A 13,585-nucleotide genomic window follows, 5' to 3' on the forward strand; every position below is an offset into this window, starting at 1 on the left:
ACAGACTGAGATGGTCATGCCACACTCAGCCTCTAGCCATTCATTACAGCACAAATTGTGTTGATTTAGCAATTTATTTAAACAGAAGTAGAAATGTACATTTTTCCTTAAGGAATTATAATTACATAATTATAAGATTTATGAATAGATTAAAGGGGAAAGGACAAAAAAATCATATTGCAGTTTTTGTCTTGGCAAAATATTCCTAACAAAATTGTACTCCTAGAATCCATAAACAACCCTGCAGGGCACCAAGACACGTGCAGCATGGAGTTAATGAAATGAATGAATTGTTGATGTAGTCCTATGTTTCTGTAAAACTTATTTAAAATGTTATTCCTTACATGCAATGGTTAAGACCTTCTGTTGAGGGGTTGAAATTATCAAAGGCTCTCTGACATTTGGCCAAAGGGAAAGCAGAATTGTGCTTATATGTAGTTCTGATTAGGTGGGGTACATTTATGTGTGCCTCCCATGTGATAGTGAAGTAACTGCTGGTAGTCCCCAAGCAGGGAAAGCTTCTGGAAACATGCCAATAGCAACTGTGCCAGCTCACTTGGGGACAGGAGGTGCAGAGACACAGGTCATTGTGCGGCAGGAGCACATCCTGAGCACCTAGTCCTGGAAATATGCACATGACTCATGGAGAAGAAACCAGGTTGGAAATGAATGAGTCAGGATCACGCATTAAAGGTGGGGTTCTCTTCTCTTTTGCCACTGGGAAATAATAATATGAAATCATTGACATACTAAGAAAACATAAAAAATATGCAACCAAAAGATGAAGAGAAAAAAGATATAAAAGACTGATTTAGGAAGTTAATAAGAATATTATGTTATTTATCTGAATTTTAAGATGTTTATGGTATATGTCATCTTATTAAAATATATGGTTCAAGATTTTACCTCAATAAAAATAATTATAATAATCTAATTTATAGTAATTTATTTCTTCACTATAAATAAGAATTCATTTTGTATTTGATTCTGTACTTGTGATTTTAGGTTCATTTTTTCTGTTTTTTATTTAAAAAAATTTTAATCTTTTTTTTAGAGAGAGAGACACAAGGCATGAGTTGGGGAGAGGCAGAGAGAGAGAGGAGCAACACAGAATCTGAGGCAGGCTCCAGGCTCTCAGCTGTCAGCACAGAGTCCAACTCAGGGCTTGAACTCACAGCACAGAGCCTGACTCAGGGCTCAAAATTTGGACGCTTTACAGACTGAGCAACCCAGGTGCCCCTAGAATTTTTTTCTTAAAGAAGTGTTCCCCATTGTGTATAATGTTCATACCCACAAAACCTGGATCTGTACCTTAGTGCTGTGTGTTAATTGTCCCTTTTGGGGCACTCCGTTACCAACTGATATTAGGTAGGATGTGTGAGTTAGAAAGCCAGCCCTGGGTTTTACAACCTACTGTTTCCTGATACCACATATTGCAATAGTGATACATCTTGGGCGCATCAGCACCACCTTCCCACAGAAATCCTGGTGTTGCTAAGGCATTTCATAAGCAGAGTTCTCTCTTTCCAGGTGGTAGAATCTTAACCTCTGCAGGATCTCTTGCATAGTTAGAATTTGTTGTGGGATTGTGATGCCTCCAGCTTTGGTTTTCACAATTCTGGACTTCAAGCTGTGTTACAAAGCTGTAATCAACAAGCAGTATGGTACCTGCCACAAAAACAGACACATACATCAATGGAGCAGAATAAAGAACTCAGAAATGGTCCCACAAACTATGGCTAACTAATTATTGACAAAGCAGGAAAGAATATCCAGTGGGAAAAAAGACAATCTCTTTAGCAAATGGCATTGGAAAAACTTGACATCGACATGCAGAAGAATGAACCTGGACCACTTTCTTATACCATACACAAAAATAAACTCAAAATGGATGAAAGACCTAAACATAAGACAGGAAGCCACCAAAATCCTAGAGAAGAAAGCAGGCAAAAACCTCTTGGACCTCGGCCACAGCAACTTCTTACTCAACATGTCTCTGGAGGCAAGGGGAACAAAAGCAAAAATAAACTATTGGGATCCTATCAAGATAAAAAAAAAAACAAAAAACTTGTGTATAGTGAAGGAAACAATCAGCAAAACTAAAAAGGAACCAATGGAATGGGAGAAAATATCTGCAAGTGAAACATCAGATAGAGTTTGTACCAAAAATCTATAAAGAACTTATCAAATTCAACACCCAAAAAACAAATAATCCAGTGAAGAAATGGACAAAAGACATGCATAGACACTTTTCCAAAGAAGAATCTAGATGGTTAGCAGACACATGAACAAATGCTCAACATTACTCATCATCAGGGAAATATAAATCAAAACCACAATGAGATACCACCTCACACCTATCAAAGTGGCTAAAATGAACAACTCAGGCAACAACTGATGTTAGTGAAGATGTGGAGAAAGAGGAACCCTTTTGCACTGCTGGTGGGAATGCAAACTAGTGCAGTCACTCTGGAAAAGAGTATTGAGATTCCTCAAAAATTAAAAATAGAACTGCACTATGACCCATCAATTGCACTGCTAGGTATTTATCCAAAGGATCCAGGAGTACTGTTTTGAAGGGGTACATGCAGCCCAATGTTTACAGCAGTGCTATCAACAATACCCAAAGTATGTAAAGAGCCCAAATGTCCATCAACTGACAAATGGATAAAGAAGATGGGGTATACATATGTGACAAAATATTACTTGGCGATCAAAAAGAATGAAATCTTGCCATTTGCAACAACATGGATGGAACTAGAGTGTATTATGCTAAGCGAAATTAGAGAAAGACAAATATCATATGACTTCACCTATATGTGGAATTTAAGATACAAAACAGATGAACATAAAGGAAAGGAAGCAAAAATAATATATAGAAAAAGGAGGGAGACAAAGCACAAGAGATTCTTAAACACAGAGAGCAAACTGAGGGTTGCTGGAGGGGTCTTGGATGGTAGGATGGGATAAATGGGTAATGGCCATTAAGAAGGACACTTGTTGGGATGAGCACTGGGTGTTATATATGACTGATGAATCACTAAATTCTATTCCTGAGAAAAAAAAGAATTTGTTGTGGGAAAACAATACATTCTCAGTCAAATGTGAAAGAATGACACCTTGGGGATTTTCCATAAAGCACTGAACTACTAAAGACATCTAATTTGCCATGTACTACTGTACTGCTTTCCTCTCTTTAGGTCAGCCTTTTGGGATAATGTTGCCCTTTATTTACAAGAGAGCAAAATTCTCACATAATTAACACACTCTTCCTTAACTTGGAAAGCTCTCTGAACACTGAAGCCACAACACCAAAACCTGAACAGATTATCTTCCATCTTCTATACTGATGTCAAATTTTTAGCATAACAGGAGAGTAAATCTAGTAGCTGGCCTCGGTTGAAACACTTAAGGAATATGCATGCTGAGCATATCTTTACACAGATGCTATGCATATTTTCATAGACACATCAGAGAAAATTCACATGAATTGGCCTCATAAGAGATAATTTCTGAATGGTATTCTGAGACTTGAGAAGAATTCGTTCACTTCAAATGGTTTATTATTTCCTCCTAGGAGAATCAAATACATTTATTAATAGGTTGGTCTGAACTTTTGGGTGGCCAAATTCCTGCTTATAAGCTAAGGGCAGTGGCAAACATTTGCCAAAATCAAGTTTGCTAGAGTTTATTTTGACTCTTATATAATAAAATGAATATTTTTATTTTATCCTCCTTTAAAAAAAGTAATGGCAGTAACCAATGAGTGAGAAAGAATAGCTTCTGCCTCCGTCACCACACCATCCTGATTACTGAAATATTGAGCATAGACAGCATCGGATTGCATCAGAGTTCTGGTGCGTGGTTGTCTCCCAGCTAATGGAACGTTTCACTTCACTAATAAGCTGTCTCTACCATTAATCTAGCTTTCTGAAAAGTAAAGGGACAAAATAAAGAAATTCTTCATGAGTTCAGCCGAACCCTTCCATTTTCTATATTATCATTTCTACTATATGAACCCCCTCTCCAAGTTTGAGTATCCTCCTGTAATTATTGGAAATTTGGCTACGGACTGAGTCCTTTCATGCCATTTCCAGACAAGCAGTGTATCGAATGAAGTGGCAGAGAAAACAAGGTGGAAGAAACCTTGTCTTTTGCCAGTGACTCAAACCTACACGTCTTCTGAGGTCGCACTCCACAGGATATCAGGGTGCTACCCAGGAAAAATCCATCTGCTGTGGCAGTCATGGAATTGTTTAGAAATTTGAGACTTTCCTTGACCTTAGCATTACATGCAAGGGATAATTTTAGTGCTCATGATATGATATGATATTACTTTTTGGAAAAATGCCAAAGAAAGACTCCATGCTTTTGGTATCTATTTGAAAAGCTTAAATTTTAGATGCATTAGAATCCCTGACCTACCACAGCCAACCAAGGAAACAACCAAACTGACAATTTTTGAAGGATTTCAGCCTTAAACAGTTTTATGTTTATGGCATCAAATTTATTTCATGTTATCAGTTATGCTAGATTTCTCTTTAAAACAATATTAGAGTAGAACATTAAAATAGTATAGAAGACATAGCCACACATTGAAGGAGTAACACTTGTGTACATATTTCCAGGATATTAAAATAGAATTTGACTTTGAAGTAAGCGATGCACAGGTAGTTCACTTAAACAAGATATTTCTCAATGTATTTATTCTCCCTTAACATATACTATAATCACTTTTCTTGGAAGACTGGTTAGGGACCAGAATTTTGCAAAGAATGAGTTTGGTGATGAATTTTGGTTACTGCATACTGTATCACACCATGCTGAATTGATGATCGTAATCATAGATTTTATAGGATTACTATGATGTAATTAAAAAAAAAGCACAATATTCAAAAATCACACAAACCATTATACAGTAAGATCTTTCCCTAAGTGTGTCTCTACCTGGGACATGACCTCCTTTTTGGTCCAAAATGGGGCAGAACAGACCATGCTGCAAGAGGGATTTCTTTCTTTTTAACCTGAGGACAGTCTGTATTCTTCTACCCACTCATGTAGCCTCATTATCTGAAAGGTCAGTAAACATCTCTTTAAAATTCCCTTTCAGATTCCTGAAAAGTGCTTTTAGTTTCACCACGTTTAAAAGCAATTTTGGATAATCAGAAAATGTCATTCTCTCTGGTTAGCTGAAAGTCAGAGCGAAGAGTCTGTGAAAGGTAAAAATGAAAGAGGAATGTGGATTTAACAGTTGACCTACATAGCTTTTCAAGATGGCTTCTAATCCAGCCCAGCCAAAATAGCAACTTTGCTAGGGGGACTTCATTTGCTCTTTGAGCAAATCTACTTAATAGGCCACAGTTCCAATCTCTCTGGTGACTTCTGTTAGAATCATGAGATCCTGTGCCCGAAGATTTTTATCATCTTTGGTAGCCCACCTTCTCTCTTGGTCTTCATCATCACCCCTCTGTCTCACCAGACCCACTCAGCATTGCACATGTGTGATGGAGCCACACTTCAGCCAGTTCACCTGATGGACAAGAAAAATATCATGTAGTGTGAAGCAAATGAAATCCATGCTTTGAGTTTATGAAAATACAAATAAAATTATAATTCTGTCAAACTTTTTTCAAATTAAGTATTTTTCAATAAGGGTGAAGCTCTCACTAGCAGAAGGCCTGTTAGACTGGTCACATTGCAGCTAGTGCAGATGCCTCAAAAAGGCAGAAGTATCAAAAGTATGTAAAGACAGTCAGATAACATCATATTCAATGGTGAAAACTGGAAAAGTTTTTCCTTAAGATCAGGAACAAGGCAAGGATGTCCACTCTCACCACTTCTATTCAACATAGTACTGAAAGTCCTAGCCTCAGCAATCAGACAAGAAATGAAAGGTATCCATATTGGTAAGAAAAGCTCACTATTTGCAGGTGACATAATACCCTATATAGAAAATCCTAAAGATTGCTCCAAAAAACTACCCCAAACTTCCTCAGAACAGCCCCTACAAGTTCTTCAGAACAGCTCAACTGATCCCTGACCTGATGCACACCTGGCTCATTCAGCTTCATCTAGAATGTCCTCTGACTAGTTATATATGCACATCTTTGCATGTCTCGTGGACCAGAGCTCCTCCAGGAATGAAAAATTACAGGAATCAGGACCAAGGATCAGATTGAAAGCCCAGAACTGAAAAATGAATTCAGTAATTGTCACAGGACACAAAATCAATACACAGAATCTGTTGCATTTCTATACACTAATAATGAAGAAGCAGAGAGCGAAATTAAGAAAATAATCCCATTTACAATTGCATCAAAAAATAATAAAATTCTGAGGAATCAAGCTAACCAAGGGGTAAAAGACCTATACACTTAAAACTACAAAACCTTGATGAAAGAAACTGAAAATGACACAAATAAAAGGAAAGATATTCCATGGTCATGGATTGGAAAAACAAATATTATTAAAATGCACATACTACCCAATAATATCTGAAGATTTAACACAATTCCTATCAAAATAGCAACAGCATTTTTCACAGAACTAGAACAAATGATCCTAAAATTTATATGAAACCACAAGAGACCCCACATAGCCAAAGCAATCTTGAAAAAGAAAAACCAACATGACGGTATTAGAACCTCGGATTTCAAGATACACTACAAAGTTGTAGTAATCAAAAGAGTATTGTACTCGCACAAAACTAGAGCAGAATAGAGAGTCTAGAAATAAACCCTCATTAATACAGTCAATTAGTCTACATTAAAGAAGGCAAGTATATGCAGTTGGAAAAAGACAGCCTCTTCAACAAATCGTGTTGGGAAAACTGGACAGCTACATGCAAGACGATGAAACCGGACCATTTTCTAACACCATACACAAAAATAACTCAAACTGGATTAAAGACATAAATGTGAGGCCTGAAACCATAAAAAAATCCTAGAAGAGAGCACAGGCAATAATTTCTCTGACAACTGGTTGTAGCAACAATCCTTCTAGAGATGTCTCCCAAGGCAAGGGAAACAAGTGCAAAAATAAACTAGAGACTACATCAAAATACAAAGCTTCTGCACAGAAAAACAAAAACAAAACAACCAACAAAACTAAAAGACAACCAATGGAATGGAAGAAGATATCTACAAATGGCATATCTAATAAATGGTTACTATCCAAAATGTACAAGTAATTTATGTAACTCAACACCAAAACAACAAATAATCCAATTAGGAAATGGACAGAAGACATGAATAGACATTTCTCCAAAGGAGACATACAGATGACCAACAGACACATTAAAAGATGCTCATCTTTTCATCATCAGGGAAATCAAAACCACAATAAGATATCACCTCACCCCATCAGAGTGGCTAAAATAAAAAACTCAAGAAACAAATGTCTGTGAGGATGTAGAGAAAAAGGAATCCTCTGGCACTGTTGATGGGAATGCAAACTAGTGCAGCCACTGTGGAAAACAGTATGGAGATTCCTCAAAACATTAAAAATAGAATTACCATATGATTGAGTAATTCCAATACTGGATATTTACCTAGGGAAAATGAAAACTCTAATTCAAAAAGAAATATGCTCCCCTATGTTTATTGCAGCATTATTTATAATAGCCAAAATAGGAAAGCAGCCCAAGTGTCCATCAACTGATGAATGGATAAAAAGGAAGCGGTATTTATATACAATGGAATATTATCATTAAAAAAAATAAAATCTTTCCATTTGCAACAACATGGATGGATCTCGAGTGTATAAGGCTAAATGAAATAAGTTAACCAGAGAGACAAATATATTATTTCACTCATATGTAGAATTTAAGAAACAAAATAAATAACAACAAAAAAAGAGAGGCAAATACAAAAAAACAGACTCTTAACTATAAGGGCAAACCAGTAGTTACCAGAGGGGAGGGGTGAAGGTTGGGATGAGTGAAATAAGTGAAAGGGATTAAGACTATACTTATGATGAGCACTGAGTAATGTATGGAATTGTTGAATCACTATATTGTATACCTAAAACTAATATAACACTACATGGTAACTATACTAAAATTAAACATTTTTTCAATGTAAAGACAGAGCTTCAAGTCCCCTCTGTGGAAGTGTGTTCTCACCGCCACTCCACCCACCAATTCCTGAGCCTATTGGCCTACACTGAGCACCTGAGACATCATCTCTTCCTAAGTCTCTATGGGTTTCTTTTTCAGGAGGGGCAACAGGACACAGCACAGCTGGCTGACACCAAGTGATTCGGCCGAGGGCATTGCAGTGGAGCAGTGAGTGTCTTGATATTTCCCACTGTACCTGTAAATTAAGGAGACCACAGAAATACTATGAGAGGTTGGTCTTCTGGGGCCAAGGAAGCCTGGCTAATGTAACTCACACCAGAGCTGAGGGACCACTAGAATCCTGGCCACCTTGGTGTTGCAAGGATGGGTATGGACAAATATAAGATGAGCTCACTTTTTCCATTTTCATACTGTCCTTGTCTATGAAATTTATAAAGCTCACAGAATAGGTTGGCAAGTGTTTTAGCTATCTATTGCTGAAAGACAAAAAAAAAACAAAAAACCAAAAACAGAAAAAACCCGAAGCTTCCTTCTTTAAAACAATATTAAGAGGATTTTCCTTTCCAAGAATATAGACGTCCTACTCCTCCTATACTCCTCCCATATTCCTCCCCTAAAGTAAAAAAGGAATAACGTGATGGGGAGTTCATCAGGTTTTGGTTTTCTCATATATCCCATACTAGCAGCAGAAGAAGCCAGCAGCCTGGAAACAACCAAAAATCCCAGATAAAAGTGTCCTAGCAAAGCCTTTCTCTAACCAAAGAGGCTAGAAAGAGGGAGCAAATCTGTAGCTAAGCTGCCAAAGAAAAGAGAGAAGACACAAATCTCTATATGAAGAATGGAAGAAAGAATATCACTACAGACCCTGCAGACATAAAAAAGAATAATAAGGGAATTCTACAAAAGACTATATGCACATATTTTTACAACTTAGACAAAATGGATCACTTCTTTGGGGAGCTCCTGGGTGTTTCAGTTGGTTAAACGTCCGACTTCAGCCCAGGGCCTGATCTCATGGTTCATGAATTTGAGCCCTGCATTGGGCTCTGTGCTGACAGCTCAGAGCCTGGAACCTGCTTCAGATTCTGTGTCTCCTTCTCTCTGCCCCTCCCCTGCTCTTGCTCTTTTTCTCTCAAAAATAAGTAAACATTAAAAAAAAAATTTAAATGGATCAATTCTTGAGAAACACAAATTACTATACTCACTGTACCTAAAATAATTTCAATATCCAATAACTATAGAGTCACAGTAATTATTGAGCTAATTCAATTTGTAATTTTATTTATTTATTTATTTTGAGGGAAGGGAGGGGCAGAAAGAGGAGGAGTGAGAGAATCCCAAGCAGGCTCCATGCTGTCGGCACAGAGCCTGATGTGGGGCTCGATCCCACAAACCATGAGATCATTACTTGAGCTGAGATCTAGTCAGACACCTAACCTACTGAGCCACCCAGACATCCTCAATTTATAATTTTAAAAGACTCTCCCCAAAATGAAATTTTCAGGTCCAAATGATTTCAGGAGAAAATTCTATCACACATGTAATGAATTAACACCAGTTCTACAAAATATCTTCCAGAAAATATGAGGATAAAACTCATTTCATTTTATGAAGCTGACATCAAAACCAGACAAAAACAGTACAACAAAGAAAACTTCAAACTAATATTCCTCTTAAATATAAGTGCAAAAATCATTAAATATGTTAGCAAATATAATTTGCAAAATATATTAAAAATTATACTTGATGATCTGATAGCATTCATAGAAAAGACACAGCATTCAGAAATCAATCAATGTAATCCACCATATTGAAAAAATTACATGATTGTATAAGTTAACACACACACGAAAATATTTGACAAATTCAACACATTCATGATAAAAAAGAACTTTTGAAGAAATAAAAATAAAGGAGAAATTCCTCAACTTGATAAATAGTATCTACAAAAAGTTTATAGATGACATAGTACATAATGGCAAAGGACTAAATGCTTCCTCCCTAAGATTGGGAAAAGGTTAACATGTTCACTCTCAGCAGTTTTGTTCAGCATAGTGCAAGAAGGTAAGAGAAAGAAAGAAATGGCATCCATATTGGAAAGAAAAAAATAACTTCTCTATTTGTAGGGACACATACATAGGAGATAAATAAATTATGAGAATTTATAGTTGAAGTGAACTTTTAATTTTGGACTCATGCCTTTTTAATTTGTAGAAACTTCTCATGACCTATCTCTTCAGTTTTTTCTTCACCACTGTTTTCTCTGTTCTTCTCTAATTCCTTTGGATCTGAGTTTTTAAATCTCTTTTAAATGCTTAAATAACAGACATTTTATCTCATTGTTTATGTGGATGGATTCCAATCAGTTCCTCAATTCTTTTTCCCAACCTGTTTTCTTTTTTCATGAAAACTGAAGTTCATCTTGTTCATGTCTTTTTATTTCAATGACTAAATTTTTCATTGCCAACCTTTCTCTTTGATTATTTTTATATCTACTAATACTTATTCCATTTCAGTTCACTCTTTTCTTCTTGTATTTCTCTTTTTAATTTTTAACTTTCTGGCATACAGTGGTGAAGAATCCAGTTTCTGACGTCAGATTACGTGGGATTAAAGTTTAGCGCCGCCCCACCTGAGTGACTCAGTCAGTTGGGCGTCCGACTTCGGCTCAGGTCATGATTTCACGGTTCGCGGGTTTGAGCCCCGCGTCGGGCTCTGTGCTGACAGCTCAGAGCCTGGATTCTGTGTCTCCCTCTGTCTCTGCCCCACCACTGCTCGCTCTGTCTCTCTTTCTCAGGAGTAGATAAAACTTTAAAAATTTAAGAAAAAAGTTGAGCCCCATCACTTACTATGTTAGATTGGGCAAATCACTTAAACTTCCTTTGTCTGAGTTTCTCCATTTGCAAACTGGGGATTGTTTTTCCTTAGGGTTGTTGTAAAAATTATTAAGCTGTTATACATAAAACTTGTAGGACAATGTCTGGCACATAATATTTTTTTATAAATATTAATAATATTATCACTCTTTTTTATTATTGTCATTTCTCAACTTGTTCCTAGAGTATAAAGTACATATTTTAATTAAAGTACATATTTTAATCTCTCATATTTTAATTTCAGCTGGACAAAAATATATTCTATATATAAATTTCTCTTTTTTTGGCTACCACAGCCTTTTCTCATTTATATGTTTCGAATTTCCATTTGAAAGCATACTTTGAGTAAAAAGTCTCCTTGTATCTTTTTTCCATCTTCTTCCTTCCATTCCTGACATCTCCTGTTCATTACTATCTTGAAATTAGGTTCTATTTCAGAGCTTCCCTTTCAATATTTTAAACAGCTTACCAAAAAAAAAAGTTGAGTGACAGTTTGATTTTACTTTGTTTCTTCACTCCCCATCTTAGCTACATATTTCAAGTTGAAAAAAAGAATCATTTTTACAGATCATGTTTTCTTCTAAAGCCAGTCCCCACCTTTCCATTCCCAGAGCCAAACATTTTTATTTTTTAGATGAAAAATCTTGGTTATTGATTTAGCTGAATTCCATTATTCTGTGCTTCTTTCTGAGGCTTAGAAAGAAATTTCATAGTTCTGTTCTGTCATTTGGTTCTTGAAAGAACACTTGAAGAGGTTTCTGCCGCCCCTAATTATGTCAGAAATGTAGGAGAACTAAATGCAATGGAGCGCCCATCGTAGGCAGAGAATGTGGAATTCTATCCTCCACTCCTTGAATCCCAGCAAAAAAACTTGCTTGAACATGTGAGAACCCCGGGTAGAAAACCAAAGACAGAAAACTCAGGACAAGAAAACAGGGTAAGGAGAAAACATTTTTTTTCTTTCCTTAAAGTTTCTCTATGGAAGCTGAGCCATGGTAACAGAATTATTTACTATAGCAATATAGTTAAACTTTCATTATCATGTTACTACAGTATTCTTCTCAGCTCCTTTAAAACCACTGATTATGGGTAATATAATACACGCTATTGCTCAGTAATGAAACCCACGCACTCTGAATTTTGGTCCACTTAATACTGGCAGTGGGGCAATATTTTCCTTATAGAACCAAGGTAAATATTTCTTAGTCATTTTGCAAATACATATTGTAATCATGTATGTATTTGTAATGTAATCATTAAAATATGCATCATTAAAAGGAAATTATTTTGACCGATTTTTGCCTTGTGTATGTAAATCTAGAATCATCTGCCTTGCATTAGTGTAAGATTTTTAATTCTAATCAAAAAGAACAAAAATTAATTTTATTAACATAGCCACTAAAAAGCAAACCATCTCCTACTAAGACATAGGAACAGCTAGAGCAATTGCATTTTTAGATGTTCTTTATCTCTATTCTCAGAAGCTCTGAACATTAGTTTTATAACATAATTGACTTCCAGTGCATCTGAGCAGGCGAGCTCTATTAAACGAAATCTGAAAGTGCTCAATTTACGGATCACCAGGAAAGTATTGTGGTCTTGTCGCTTTCTTCTGGACACAACCCATAGTGGCTCCCTTCCTCTGTAGTCACTGCTTTGCCTGGAGAATGACTTATGTGGGAAACTGGAATAAAGAGGCTGGCTTCAGAGGTACGCCTCCCACAAACATGAGAAGCTGTGCTTTATTCATTATTCAGCAAAGTACTCATATAATACATTCTGAGCATCTTATAAATGTCATATCTAAGGTTTCAATTTTCACACTAACGTTTTCCTCGAGAGAAATAGCTTGAGACAGGGAGGGAGAACAACGTGTATTGGTACTGGGAAATGATAAGATTTGCAATCCTTACTGATTTCAGCTGAAAAGGAACATGATATATTCCTCAGTCAACTGTAAGATTAAAAATCTACCCTTAATCCTAACTCCGTCCCCAATTCCAACCTCAACCCTAAACCTAACCCTAGCTTCAAATCTGAGGAAGTGATTTTTTCCAAAGACCTAAATGTGACTTTTATGGAATTGACTTTGTTGTCTCTTCCCAGGGTTATGTATCAGAAGCAGGAATTCAGACCCTGGCAGTTTTCTTTGTGTAATTCAATCGTCTTGCAGACATCTCCCACACCCCATCCACGTGGGCAAGATAAAGAACAAGGATGAGACAAAGCCACTGTTAATTTCCTTACATCAGAAATCACACATTACTTCCAACTCATATTCCACTTTGAGAATGAATTTTGAGAACCCACTGACATTCAGGTTGGCAACTGTATATGGATTTATGGCACATGGATACACTGTGACTACTAACATCCTTTGACATCCTCATGGGCTCTTTGTGTTCACTTGTTTGTTCTTGTTTACATTTTTCCTCACTAGATGGAGGGAAAAGGGAAAAGACTTCCAAATGCTTACACATCACCACTCACCTGAAGCAATCATACACCTATAGTCCCAGCCACGCAATCACTTCGCTTAGGTAGGTTGTGCAGCCACCAGCAGCGAAGAATATCCTGTTTCCGTTCTCCCATTCATTCTTGGTGTCTTGCTCTTCATGAAAAACAGATATGC

At 36.6% G+C, this 13,585-nt stretch overlaps 1 long non-coding RNA gene across 1 annotated transcript in view; it reads right to left on the reverse strand.

The window, feature by feature from the left end:
* Positions 1-1,496: 1,496 nt before the first annotated feature.
* Positions 1,497-13,585, reverse strand: part of LOC144237692 (uncharacterized) — a 17,078-nt gene continuing 4,989 nt past the window's right edge. Inside the window, exons 2-3 of the long non-coding RNA XR_013336927.1 lie at positions 5,439-5,530; positions 1,497-1,668 (exon numbers count right to left, since the gene is read on the reverse strand). This is a non-coding gene — a long non-coding RNA (uncharacterized LOC144237692). The remainder of the gene's footprint in view (positions 1,669-5,438; positions 5,531-13,585) is intronic.

The sequence above is a fragment of the Crocuta crocuta genome, unplaced genomic scaffold (assembly GCF_008692635.1).
Source record: "Crocuta crocuta isolate KB4526 unplaced genomic scaffold, BGI_CrCroc_1.0 scaffold160, whole genome shotgun sequence".
In the NCBI taxonomy this organism is placed as follows: Eukaryota; Metazoa; Chordata; class Mammalia; order Carnivora; family Hyaenidae; genus Crocuta; species Crocuta crocuta.